Source organism: Neolamprologus brichardi, chromosome 23, assembly GCF_056152115.1.
Source record: "Neolamprologus brichardi isolate AB-2024 chromosome 23, ASM5615211v1, whole genome shotgun sequence".
In the NCBI taxonomy this organism is placed as follows: domain Eukaryota; kingdom Metazoa; phylum Chordata; class Actinopteri; order Cichliformes; family Cichlidae; genus Neolamprologus; species Neolamprologus brichardi.
This window is the reverse complement of record NC_142125.1, coordinates 26,019,936-26,034,624: the sequence shown is the minus strand read 5'-3', so window position 1 is coordinate 26,034,624 and position 14,689 is coordinate 26,019,936. Positions and strand designations below refer to the sequence as shown.

General features: G+C 39.8%; 1 protein-coding gene and 1 non-coding gene across 2 annotated transcripts in view; both read left to right on the top strand.

Annotated features, from left to right (window-relative positions):
* LOC102781661 (uncharacterized) overlaps positions 1-14,689 on the top strand; it is a 55,748-nt gene that overhangs the window by 603 nt on the left and 40,456 nt on the right. The window lies entirely within an intron of this gene.
* Positions 2,475-2,548, top strand: trnai-aau (transfer RNA isoleucine (anticodon AAU)). Its single transcript has one exon. It is a non-coding gene; the product is annotated as a tRNA-Ile (tRNA).

Here is a 14,689-nt window from a genome sequence, read left to right as displayed (position 1 = left end):
TGAATAGCTCATCAACTCCTCCGCTGTCAGAGGCATGCACTGCTGTCCTGTCTGTAAGAGTGCACCTACTACAGAGGGATGCGATTTCTACAGATTGTGCACTGACCTGTTCTGAAATAAGAATTCCTGGTGCTTTCCTCAATTTGAGGACTTTGCATTTATTATACTAGCTTCCTTTGGAACCATTTTGCAGATGGGCGTCTATGAGACGCTGGGCCCCGGGGCACAGACAAATAAAAAGGCCCCTCATAGCTCTGAGATAAGGGACGCTTTATTCTGCTGTGGTTGATAGTGTAGCTGTTGTGCATTCAGAAAGGTCGACCTGAAGCTAAAGCGGTCAGTTACGGACCTCTAGACTCTGTTTCCAGGCTTTAGAAAATATGTGACGGCCGGACGTTGGCCAGCCATAACTTTTATACTGTCTGACGATAAATGTCAACGCTGACTCATTTTCAGAATGGTCCCGTGATTATTCTCTGTGACATACATGCTGCTCCAATGGTGATACTCTAAACGTGGCCAAAGCTTCAGATATTCAGGGCGGGGTATGTTTCTTCAAAAGCTTTTACCTCTTTTGGCTCTCACTGACATTGTTTAGCTCAACCATACAACGATGGCTGTGAGCACAGAAACCCCACCCACCTGTTGTTCAGACCTTCTGTTTGTACGGTACAGCCAATCAGAACAAAGATGGCTTAAAGGAAGTGGAGCTAAACACCGTGTTTTAGATTATAGACTCTATTAAAATAATGGATCTGAAAAGTGAAAGCAGTACCGAAGTTCTTAAACCGGCATTATCTCTAATGGCCAACAGTCTCTTTTCAAAAAGAGGTCTGATTGTTTAGAAGTCTGTGAGGAAAATTGCCTTACGGTTCACTTAATGAAGACCTGAAGGGTCAATTTTCTGATGAGTTCATGGCCTCAGGCTCTAGTTTTGAGTCTTATTCAATACAAACCTAATCTTTATGACATTATAAATTATTTAAAGTAAAAAATAGATAATAATGAGGGTTGTGCTTTAAGCTTGATTTAGACTTTGGCAGTAAATCGATGCCCTGGCTTTTCAGCGCTTAAATCTAAACCCCACGCTGTGACCTTCCATGCCAATTGTTGTCTTCTCCGTTGACCCGGCGTGTACTTACATTTCTCGAGAGGTACACCTGAGGAAATGTGGAAGGTTACAGCATACGATTAAGAGACGCTTCCAGTTGCATCCTTAGTTGTGTTGTAGATTTAGAATGGGATTACTTATGGCTTGATTTTCTGATCCAACCCTTCCTTCAAACCGTAAACCTGGTGATGTCCAATGTTCAGCTTGACTTCACAACAGGATCTCACACATTAGTGTGCGACCTGTTACCCATCATCCGAGTTCAGGAGTTGCACCAACGCCCAATAAAAGATGAATAAAGATTAATTATCTAGTAGATTTCTTTTCATCAGAAAAAGATAGTGTTTAGGTGTTTAAAGGTTTACTTTTTTTAAAGAAACGCAGCTAATCAAGTAACAACCAGGTGCAGCAGAGCGGTGCCTACCAACCATAATCATAACGTCTTCCTCTCGTAAGTTACCCAGCTCCACAGCTTCATATTGAATCACTTAATCATTATCTTCATCTTCTCCTTGTGCTTGTTTTGCATCTCCAAGAACATGTTGACCTTTGCCTTCTTATTTTGCACCTCCTTGTAGTCGTTTTAATCCTCGCTGTTGTTTTTTTTTTTTTTTTGTCTTTTTTGACTTGTTTGAACGATGTGTGAAAACACACATTGACAGTGGCTTCAGTTTGAGGCTCTGACTCACTCATACCCATAGCCATGTCTGTGTGTCTGTGCTGGTGTTTTATACAAATATTACACTTTACAGCTAAGCTCCTCTTTAAGACAAATATTTAAGGAAAGATTACAAGTAGGTTCACGGGCTAAGGCTATTGCAGGTGTGTGTGTGTGTGTGTGTGTGTTGAGGCTGGTGATATGCAGTTTGTTCAGATTTTCCCCTCTTCAGGGCTCATCGTTCCCTCCCAGACACACTTCAACTCGTCTAATTTTACCTGGCTGTGGTTTCCCTCCTCTGCAGGCTACACACACACACACACACACACACACACACACACACACACACACACACACACACACAACATTATGCTGACATTCAGGCATGCCCGCACAATCATGTAGAGACAAAGCACTGTATATGCAGAAATGCTTCAGCTACCTTCATGGAAGAATCCAGGCCTTTGAACTGAGCGTGTAGTTCAGGGGTACTATAATTATAATAACTGTAATTTCTTAGATTTATAATAAATAAAAAAGAAAATGATAAAAAAAAATGTGTCCAAAATTCAATAAAATAAACCCACAATTTTTAATATCGATGAGGATTTTACTATAATAAGTTTTCCCTACTTTGGCAAAAAAAGTCTTCAGTGAAGTTTTAATATTTGAACATGCTGTTTTCTTCTTCTTCTATCTGTTAGTGGGCGGTTAGCTCAGTTGGTTAGAGCGTGGTGTTAATAACGCCAATGTCATGGGTTCGATCCCCGTATGGGCCATTTCAAGCTTTTGGGGCAGGGATAGCTCAGTAGGTAGAGTTGGCACCCCATGATCAGAAGGTTGGGTGTTCGAATCCACTGAATGGCTACCCTGAGATACCCCTGAGCAGAGTACCGTCCCTACACACTGCTCCCCGGTGCGCCTACTTAGTGGCTGCCCACTGCTTCACTGAGTGAATGGGTCAAATGCAGAGAGAGTAATTTCCCCAGGGGGATCAATAAAGTATACATTTTTATTATTAGTGAGAAATGACTTAAAGGGATATGTTATAACAGGGTAACAAACCCAGAACAATGTTTTATAAGATACGTTGTTTTTAAAAATCAGAGAAATTTTTACCATCAACAGAACTAATACACAGTTGCATTTTTTGATCATACCGACGTAACTAATCCTAAAATCCAGAAACTAGTTGGCATTTTTACAGCAACAGTTCAATAAGCTATGTTGATTTGATTTTTGGCAGTGTACATGAAGTACGCTTTAGATATATTCACGTTACACTTTGAAATTTTTAATTCTTTTGCTTGTGCCCAAGACGGTGTTTGCCAACAACTGGTTAAACAGGACTGAGAGATTGTTGGGGACAATTGAACCAGCATTGCTGTCGTGCTGATCACAGGAACTTAATACAGGTGACATTATCATCATGTCACTGTTGTGTAGTTTATCTACAGCTTCCTTACAATAACACAACTCTAACTCTAACGAACACTATATAAAATCCCACCGGCTCTTTGTCAAGGGTATGTCGGCAATACTAACTTTTAGGTTAGTGGCTGAAATGCAAAAGCAAAGGTAATGTGATAGAAATGCAGCAGCTTTTACAGGATTTCTGGGAAAGCAGGTTGCAGAAAAGCTAGTTTACCAAATAAGGGAACTCAAAAAAAAAGGATCATGGAGTTGTACTTTACTATCTGTATCAATATGAAAGTAAATTCTCCAGAATTTACACCCTCTTGGTTGTCTTTCTCTGAATTTAGCGCCTCCTAAATTTACTGTAGCTGTGTTTATATAGTATATAAGCAGTCGGGTCCCCTGGGTGGCCAAATTGCGTCTTTTCCATCATATACGATCCTACATACAAGAAAAGGGGATAATAAAACCCATGTACCGTGCTGCACTAAATGAATGGCTGTAAACATAACTGTCAGGTGCCTTAGGGTCTAAAGCAGGGGTAATACAGGGGAGCTTATGGGATAATTAGAAAGTTGTTTTTTTTTTCTATTTTCTAAATGTACCACTAGACCAGCCTGTCTGAACCCAAGGCCCATTTCTACCATCAAGACTGTCTGTGTTGCACTTCATGGGAAATTTTTTGTTGATGTCGAGCCCATGAAATGCAAGCACAGGTTGAACATTATTGTCTGACTTTGGGAATTCCACACATCTAAATGTTATAGCTGCAGGCTAGGTTGAAGCGCATGTAACAGTTTACAAGCAAACACTCATTATAACAACGTTTTTCACAATTTTCTGGTACTGAATCTTGTTTACTGATATAGAAAATAATTAGCGACGAAGATTTTCTTCCTGTATGGCAGTGAAAACATAACATAAATCAAGATTAAATCATTGTTTGACTCTTATCAGTCAGATTTAAATGTGAATCAGACATTTGTTTATGTGAAAACAACAGTTGTGGTTACTGTAAGTCAGTGTGGTGTCTCTAAATGTGATTTATATACACACATCTCACCACTAATGACCGAGTGCTGCAGTCAAGTCCTGTTAAAGACTCACTGTTTGACTCATCTGTTTCAGATATAATCTGTCATGACATTTTAATTATTCGTATCTAACGGACCTTCATCTGTGGTGCTTTTGAAAAATTTGGGAATTAATTTTTTTACACAATGATCATACCTTATGAGCTGCATGTTTCTGTCATGGGTGTCATTAAGATTTAATCTTATCTTTGATTCACATGTCGTGACTTATCTCATCCAAACCTATGTAAAATTATCTTGACTTGTCTTTATCTACAATATCTTGACCAGTTGCTTAGCCTGGCTTATCTTAGTCATGTGGCAAATTTCAACACCAACCAAAAGTTGGATGTAGCTTGTTGGGAGCTACACCCGTCTTTTTTATTCAGCCCATGATCTTGACTGATCTTGCCCATTAGAAAATGATATTTTTGCACCAACAAGGTGATTAATAAAGAGCTCTCAGCTAAAACTCTGGCATATCACAGCGTGGTGTGTAGTGTGTCCTTAAAAAAATTGAGGAAACAAGAGAAGTGTCAGTCATGTCCTTAAGAAACAGAGAAAAGTCCAGAAAAGACCTGACACAGAACCTGAGAGATGCATCTGGACCTTCAGTTGATCCATCTACTGTTCACTGAAGCAGAAATGAAAAAGAAACTGTCATCAAAAACCGTGGACCACCTGGAGAGCATGACAATGACCCCAAACACTTTGATTTGATGGATTGGCCTCAACAAGGCAGAAACATCCAAAGAAGAGCTTTAAATGTCCTTCAAGAAGGCCGGAGAACTAATTCTGAAGACTGCTTAGTGAAATGACAAGAAAGCTGCCAAATATTGACCGTCAAGCTTGTTTGAATTGTACAAACTCTATTTTTGTCTTATATGTCTTATATGTATTTCACGTTTTCCTAGCAAAATATGAAGAAGAGTTGTTGCACATTTGTTTCTTAGAAGCTGCTACAACTTTGGGGTGATGGAAGCTTAGGTCAGGGTTTGGTTTGTGGGCAAACAAACTGTAGATGTTCACACAGCAGGTGGTGCAGCACAAAGAAGCAAATCTTGTGCCATGTTCAAGTCCCAAACAATGGGACACAATCCAAAGCCACGACCTCCATACATTCACACACTATTTGTGGATGCCTGCTGATTAGATCTTAAAGAGCAGAGCAGATGAGAGCACCGAGCCACGGCTGAGTGCGCCAGGACCATCATCACCACCTCAAAGCACCACCACTGCAGCTGGGAAAACAAAGCATTCCCCAGTAACACGGAGCGCTTCTGAAGAGCCGCTTCAGATGGCATAGCTGATAGGCTTCACAGAAAGATGGAGGACGGAAAGCAAAACATCCTCTCGTCCCTCAGCCTGAGCTCTCACCTCAGCTGTGTGACATTTACATAACTGACAGCAGGTAGAAAACACCCATTAGTGCCTTTTTTAAAAAGAGCTTTGAAGTTTCAGTGGTTACAGTGTGCAGGTCTAATCATCTCAATGATGTAGCAGAGCTGAAACTGAAACACACAAAAGGACAAAAGGTGTAATCACAGATAAACGTGGGTGGAGAAATTTCCTTGAGGCGATGTGGAGAACAAGGAGTGTCAGGAGTTTGTTTTATGAAGCTGATCTGCTGGAGTTTATTCAGACTGCAGCTACAACACCTTATTCTCTGCTGGGTCTGACCAAATTCAGGGCAAGAAAACACCAGGATAAGACAAGTTGTTATAGTCTTTTTAAGCTTATTACCACCAGAAACAATGGCTCCTTTACTGGCCTGTATTTATTATGTAGGCATAGTTACTGGTTATATTTCAGAATACAAAATCATGTTATAGGCTACGTCCACACGTACACGGGTATTTTTGAAAACTGAGATTTTCCGTTTTCGTTTTAAAAAATAATCCCGTCCACACGTAAAGGCAGAAATGAAGGAAAACGCTGCTAGGAACATGCCAAAGCAGCAGGTGGTGATATATTCCTAACCGTGCAGAAATGTTGGCCAATCAGAAGTCTAGAAGCCTCGGTGGGAAAAAGTAAACAAAGCTGGGGCATAGAAGCAGAACCGAGTCGTATGTGTGGAGGGACAGTAACTGTGTGTGTATATGTAAGCATTTAAACACTGCAGAGACAATTAACAGTAACAGTATTGTAGAAATTCATTTCACCAAAACAATAACGTGGCGCACAGTGTGACGTCAAAAAATGCGCACACCTTTGACGCTGAGTTGTCTGCGTTTTCTCAGTTTTTCTCGTCCACACGTAAATGCAAAAACGGAGTTTTCAAAAATATCCACCCTGGCCGGAGTTTTTAAAAATCTCAGTTTTCAGTGACCGAAAACGCCGTTTACGTGTGGACGAAAGGTGCAAACGCATAGAAAAATCTGCGTTTTCAAAAATACCCGGGTACGTGTGGACGTAGCCATAGACTAATCCAACTTAGGGTCATGTGAGGGACAGAGTTTATCACAGCCTACATTATATTATTTAATTCATTATCTGCTTCCCAGCCTTTCTTGGTCTTACTAATATTTGCTCGAGGAAAGCATAAACTAAGAAAGTCTGTGTGCTGAACTGCATTTTCCCCTCTTTTCAGGTCCAGATTCCTGCATGAATGCTGCTATCGGCCTTCTATATCCTCTTGTTTACATGTTACTGCAGACTTATCAATAAGCCCAAGGTCTTTAGTTGCACAGCTGTGAACAGGAATTGTTCCTGTCAACCTTGAAGTTGGCTGATTATAAAACATTCATCTCTGAACTTTGGTGGAAAAAAGTGTGTAAGTTCCCTGTGTTTCCAGGTGCTTTCTGTTATAACATCACCGCTTTTGCAAGTTGAAGAACTCTGCCTGAAGCTAATGTCTCCAGTGCACAATCCAGGTTACGCCACCTCTCACACAGAAGCTGCTTGTTTATGACTGAGAGGTCATTAATCATAGTTCTGTGCGCTGGCTCACTCATTGCTGTCAATTTGCTGGCTACAAATGCATTTTACGGTGAAACATCACTGGGTTTTATGAGTGGTGACTCTCATCATTTTTCTTTTTGTGCATTATAATCTGTTTTGAAAGCATCATGAGGAGGAACCACTGTTTCATTTCCAGTGCTTGAAACAATCAGAGGGGGCGGGCCAGCTGCTAACAAAGGCTGCAAGTCTTTTAATTCATAAGGGTTTTAGTGGAAACCACAGCATGACCAGTCGAGGAACAGCACTTTAGAAACACAATAATGCTGATGCCAGAGTATTTGTCAATGTCTTAAAGCATTTGTGGAGGGGGTGTGTACAATATGAAATGTTAATCTAGACCTAAAAGCACATCCACACCTGACTCCATGCCATAGTCTGTGAGTTTTATGGTTATTTGGTGGCATTTTAATCATTATTTGGTCTTTTATCTGGCTGTTGTTCTTGGATTTTAGTTGGGAAGAATGGTGCGTGGTGGTTAATACTATTGCCTCACAGCTAGAGGGTCCTGGGTTTGACTCCACGATCTGGCTCGGGTGTCTTAGCGTGGAGTTTGCATGTTCTCCCTGTGTCTCTGGTGCTCTGGCTTTCTCTCACAGTCTAAAAGCAGGTACTCCAGCAACACTTGAGGAAGAAGAACAACTTTAATAATAGACCAACGCGTCTTGTGGCCTTCATCAGGGTCATCACAGTCTAAAGACATGCAGTTAGTGGAGTTTGGTTAATTGTTGATTCTAAATTACCCGTAGATGTGAACATGAGTATGAGTGGTTGTCTTGCCTCTCTGGGACCAACTGGCGTCCTGTCCAGGGTGAACCTTGCCTTACGGCCGTTGGTAGCTGACATGGATTCTGTTCCCAATGCGACCCTGATGAGGAAAATTGGAATAGAGTGGATGGATGGATTGCTTGGGTAGTTTAGTTTAGTTTTGATAGACTATTACAGATATGCATTACATGTGCTCTTTAGTGTAATTGTGCATCTTGTCATTTCGGTCATGTGACTCCTCATTTTGTTACTTCCAGTTTTATTTTTATTAGCCCTCTGTTGCTGGTGCCTTGGTATTAGTTTTATTTCTTTTGTTGTTGTCTTGATTAGTTTCACTTGTACACTGTTACCCTGGTGTTTCCACTCTCCCCGATCACCTCCTGTGCCTAAACCTCAGCTTGGATCTGTTCTTTGTGGAGTCATACTGTGTCCATGTTGCACACCTTTTTGTGTTCTCTCAATTAAGGCTGCTCTTTGGATTACCTGCATCACCTGAATAAAAGTTTTTCTTTCTCAGAATTCTCACAAGTCTGCATATGTGAGAAACCTGCACCTAATGGCACTGGTTATGATCAGGAAATAAAATGCAGGGACTTTATATAGGAATTAGGATCCTTCCTTTCTTTACCTCCATTTTTGACAAAAGGAACCTTAGTTGCAAGAAAAAATATAATATCCTGAATATTTTGTCTACTCTGTATACACTGACAGTAGGCAGACAGTCTGCTTTCTTAACCTTCATGGTTTCCTTCTGCTAATATTTATCAGCTTCCTCTCCAGGAAGGCTCTCATCCTGTGGATGATCTGCAGCCATCCTCCACCTGCTTCAGGTTATGGTAAGAATAAAGTATAACAAATTGCACCATTCGATGAAGATGACTGAAGCAGCAGCATTCAAAAATAGACTAGGAGGTCGTGAATCGATATTCTAAAATGTGTCACCAAATGCAGGGTTTCCACGGTGTTTGTGGTTTTAGGGCCGCCTGATTGTAGCCACATTAATAACTGTTATTTAACACAACTCAGCAGCTGAAGTCATTTTCTGATTCTTGTTCATCACTTGTCTGTCCTCCTCTCATGTTGGCTTTGATTAACTTAACTTGCCGTGGCCTGTAAGAAGAATGAAAGTGGGGTTTTAGAGAAGGGTGGAAGTTCTGTTCTGGAAAGGAAAAACACTGTCACAAAACAGAGTAGAGAAAAATAACTGGTTTATCCTGATTACCTTGTAATTGTCTACCAGTAAATCGATCATGTTGGCAATTCAGATGGATAAAACAAGTGGTTTTTAAACTTATTCTTATTCAACTTATTCTTCAGGGACCACCAGTGTACCTGGTTGATGTCTATAAAACACTGTCGGGCATCTGAGCCGATTACTTTAGTTGATGTGAGTGAAACTGGCCTGACGTCTTAAAGGCGACACAGAGGAATTATGAAGTTTACAGAACGGATGGTTTTCTTAACTAGATTTCTTGAGTTTGTGTCTGTTTGGGTTTGATATCCCATGTTGTACTCATGTTGTGCTTTAGGAACACTAGTTCTTATTTCCTCAGCTTTGCTGCCTACACAGTACCAAAACTAGGCCTAAACGCAGTATTTTTGTTGGAGCGGGACGGTGTCTGATGTTCGTATCGTGTTTTTGAGAAGCTCTCTTTTGTGCACCTCGGTGCTTTTGTGCTCTTTGTCATTTTATGACTCAGTGAGAGCGCCACAGCGCTTATAAGGACTGAATTCCAGTATCTGGGTTGCAGGAATTTGAACCTGCAGCACTTGAGGCCTTGAGTTCACATCCCCTCGAGCTCCTGCTGCAGAGTGTCTGACAGGTGAGACCACAGCGAGGATTTTGGCATGAAGATAATATCACAGATGTGGGCTGCTAAATCATTTTCTTCTTCTTTTTTTTAAACTTTTAATCATTTAGAACGCCAGGTTATTGCTTTTTAATTTTCTCCTGTCAGTCAGCTCATTAGAGGCGTCACTTCTCATTTATTCTTGTTGTCTCACATTCAGGAGGAGCCACCAAGCTTGACGCCACGCTGCTTAATGTCTCTTTACCACCTGCTTTCTTTAACAGATCTCCTCAGTTGGGGATTGCCCAAAAAAGGAGTCGACTGTGTTGCCTTCAAGCTCCCGTGCCGCTTCGTGAATCCCAACCGTCTCACCTCTTGTTTGTAAATGCCCTGCTCGTGTTCGTGCCAGAAACTCACTTTGACATACCGCAGGGGGGTGGGGGGTTGGGGGGGGGGGGGGGGGTGTCATGGGTGTTGATTTCTGCTGAGCTTCTGCCAAAGATGCCCTGCAGGGAACTTTCTTTTATTCTGCTCGTTGACTTTGGAGAATTTGAGTTATTTGATAACTGGGAAAAAGCACCCAGGAGCACAGTGAAATGTTGTTATCGAGATACACATGTAAGTACAAGTTGATTTCTTAGTTTGTGCATTAGTTTTTCTTGGTACGACTCCAAAAAGCAGGTGGGAGCATTTCTTTTATTTTATTTGGCATCAAGAGCCTCTTTAAAATGATAGCTGCTTGCATTAACGGTGAGTGATGTGGGTGAACACATTCAACTGTAAATTTAAGACAAAATAATAAATTCATTTAAAACTGTGGCACTCCCATCTGTTGCTAGAAATCGAGATATAAATCACATCAGACTAACTGCAGGTTAAATGAATGACCTGTGTCCTCATGGTATTCAAACCTCATTCAGCCCTGGGCGTCCAGGCTGGTGGATTTAGGTCCATAAGTTTATGAACACTTTTTTAAGATTTTGACTCTGTGTACCACCACGGTGGGTTTTTAATCAAATGATCAGTGTGTGACTAAAGTGCAGAGTTGAATCTTCAGTTCAAGTGGTTTAGCAGAAGTATTTAGGCATCACAGCTGTTTTTATATACACTCCTCATTTAAAAGTAATTGGACAATTGACTAACAAGCAGTTTCTTGTCTAGTTGAGGTCTGTTCCTTCATTATTTCACAAGATATGAGGCAGGTAAAATACCTGGAGTTGATTCCAGGTGTTGCATTTGGTAGGTGTTCAATCCTATCCTATTCAATCCATCCCAGAGAGATGTTGGTGCAAGTGAAGAAGGGCGTCATCAGACTGAAAATCCCCCAAAAAATCTGATAGAGAGATGGCAGAAACCTTAGGAGAGGCCAAATCACTAATCTGGTACATTGTTAAAAAGACTGAATGCACAGACCAGCTCAGCAACACCAAAATATCTGAAAGAGAACAGAAGATAACCAAAGTAGATGATCACAGAATTATTTCCATGGTTCAGGAAATCAACTTCACAGCATCTAAACAAGTAGAAAAACTCTCCAGACTTCGACAGCTTGCAAAGTTCTAGAAAAAAGTCCTTGGACAATCAAAACCAGAATTAACTACTTTAACTGCTACTACTAAGATGATGTCCTTCATAGTGTAGTGGAGGAACCTAACAAGCAAAAGATTCCCAGTTTGATCCTGGGAGGAAACACAAATCCCTTTGGGATTGCATCTGGGAGGGCATTTGGTGCCAAATTAAGGATGTGGAGCTACCCATTGTGGTGACCCCTTGTGAATAAGGGAGCAGCTGAAAGTAGCTTCTCATTTCTACTACTAAGATAAAATAATTTTGAACGTCTGGAAAATACGGTCCGTGTCTTAAAATTGTTGCAATTTCTAAACAGCTAATGGAAAAGTGTAATATAGTGTTAGCCAAAAAGTACAGTTATAACCTTAAGTATATCGGCATCATAAGAAACTGAGGAAAAAAAATATTTGCACTTTTTGACTCCATACGAGTCAAAAAGTGCAAATATTGGTTTTGTTTCATTATCAAGTGTTTCGGTGCATCTTTGTCGACAACTGGGGGTCGACACCAGAGCAGATGGGGAAGAGCGAGACAGTCATCCATGCTAACTGTGGGAAGCGAGTTCAGTCAGATAGAAATACGACACAGCAATTACAAAGAGAGCACGAAGTTCCCGGTCCAAAAAGATCATTCTATTTAGTTATTACACAAAAGATCAAAGATGAGATGTGTGAGGAAGAGGCTCAAATGATGTTGCCATTTATGTTGGTGGTCTGTGCAGCAGATGCAAAGATATAAATGCTGGAATAAATCTGCTGGTGACAGGAGTGAACTTTGCAGGGTGAGTCAGCCTCCAAATATGGAGATTTAATCCATTAAAATGCAACACCATGAAAGAAAACTGAGGCCGAGATACAGATAAATGTGTCTATTTCACAACAGACCAGTGAGATATAACTTCTAATATGGTGCAACATCTAATTCAAACTTCATATTAGCATTGGGAAAGCAGCACTTTCAAAATTTATGACAAACATAGCAAAATCTTAAGTCCTGATGCAGAGGTAAAGTGCACTAATGTGAACAAATGTGCACACTGAGATAGCATATTTTTCTTATCTTCTATCTCAAAGGAATGTTTAATTATGGATTTAAGATGCTAGAAAAACTATTTCAGCTCTGAAGTTCCTTCACTTCCTATTTTTTTAATTGCTGTCACAAACTGAAAGTGTGTAGACTGAAGCTAAAGCTAAAGCTCTGACTGAAATACAAAATCATCCCAAACCATTCATGTCAACTCTTTGTATTCAAAGCATCTTCACTCTAAATCTACCACAATACTGGATAATTGTGTTATTTCTGTATGATTTTTTTTAAAGTTTTGATTTGCTACAATTACATTTTATGTTAGTCCTACCATCAGGTGTAATGTGATGTGTATTTGTTGTAGCTCATGTTAAATAGATTCTGGACGTTAAGAGGTAATTGTCTACTGCAAATAATTAGAATTATGTTATAATATTCTAAATCTTTAAATTTCACTTAATTTGATAAATACTGAATTTGCTGACTCTGTTTTATTTTTTTAACTTTCGTCCTTTTGTCTTGTTTCCTCTCTGTTAAACTCCAGAAACACGTCCAACACAATCAGATTTATTCTGAAAATCACTTTGGTCACTTAAAAAAAACAAATACAAAAAACTTTTCTTGCTTTTTCATTTCAGTTCAGGTCAACATCTGCAACACATCCACATACTTTCTGTCATGCCCCTTCATTGACAGTACTTGACTGGCCCAGCAGATGGCAGCAACACAGAGGCTGCAGGGGTCACATTTACAGCCGTTTAAAAGCTTTCTGTTCTTCTTTAATAAGATCAGATAAGTACTAATAACTGCATACTTTATATTACACTTCATTCCTAGAGGCAGCTTCCACATGACTGCCAAAAGCGCACATAGTGTAGTTTCTAAAAATGCAAAAACAATTGCACAAAGAGTCAAATCACCATCATTCTGGGCTTTAAATTGGTCAAATAAACTCAAGAAGTAATGCCAGAGTGAGAAGTAAATTTACAAACTGTCAAGTAAACATTAAAAAATTATCAAACTGTAAAGAAACAAGACCAACATTTAATTTAATACTTAGAAGTCACTAAAAATAAGTTTTGTATCGTGACCCTGGCTATATTTGTTAATGACCTGCTCACTCTCATTCTCTGAACGCCAGCTTTAATTATTTAAAAACATTGAAAAGTAAAAAAACAAAAATAAAACAAAACCAATATTTGCACTTTTTGACTCCATACAAGTCAAATATTGTTTTTGTTTTATTATCAAGTGTTTCGGTGCATCTTTGTCGACAACTGGGGGTTGACACCAGGGTTTTAATAGTTTTGCAATTTTCATTAGTTTTTATTTTTATTTAGTTTTGACTTCAGATTTTCAATTTTATATCAGTTTTAAGTAGTTTTTACCAATTGTTTGCTAGTTTAGTTTAGTTTTTATTTTTTGAAAATCCTTAGTTTCAGTTTAGTTTTGATTAGTTTCAGTTATAGTTTTAGTTGTGTTTGCAATAATTAAGTGTAACAAAATCCCAGTTTCATCATATCAGTCATTCTGCTCATCCTTGGGTATGTTGCTATTCCAGCTACCATACTGCACCCTGGACAGGTCGCCTGTCTGTCGCAGGGCTAACACGCAGAGACAGACAACTCACATTCCCACCTATGGGTTCTTTAAATAAATAAATAAATAAAGGCAGATGAACAACCATTGATACCAGGCAACTATAAAATGTATATCTTGGCCCCAATGAGACTATTAACTCTTGCAGCACCGGGTGTTCGTAATTTTGGTTCAAGTGAATTGATAAACTTTTTGAAGGTAATTGACTCACACAGTTGTGTAGATATCCCCGTCCTGTTGTCTCGGGATGCATCACGCTGCCTTGCCTGGGGTTAGCTTCTGTTTTCTGGGGATGAGGGTTGAGTGTGCTCCCTTACCTTCTCATGGTAAGCTAGGTTAGCCTTCTTGTGTGAGCTTTTCAAGTACACTTTAAGGTTTGTGGGATTTCTTTCCCTTTAGAAATGTCCCTCATAATTTGTCTCTTTCCACTACAAGACACTTGCTTTATCCAAAACACAGTCATATTCAAAGTAATCCCAAATTGGACTCTGGCTCCCGACTTTTTCTGACATGATTCTGCGCGTGGACGGAGCAGCGACACAGACGACTCGACTAACGTACTGCCACCTGCTGGCATAATGAGACACAGCAAGAAAAAAATCTGGAAACTAAACTTCATTTTCACCCTTGACTATTGTATGACACGCACACATCAATGAAAACTAAACACATTTTTGCTATAAATTCAGTTAATTTTAGTTAGTTTTGTGAACACTCATTC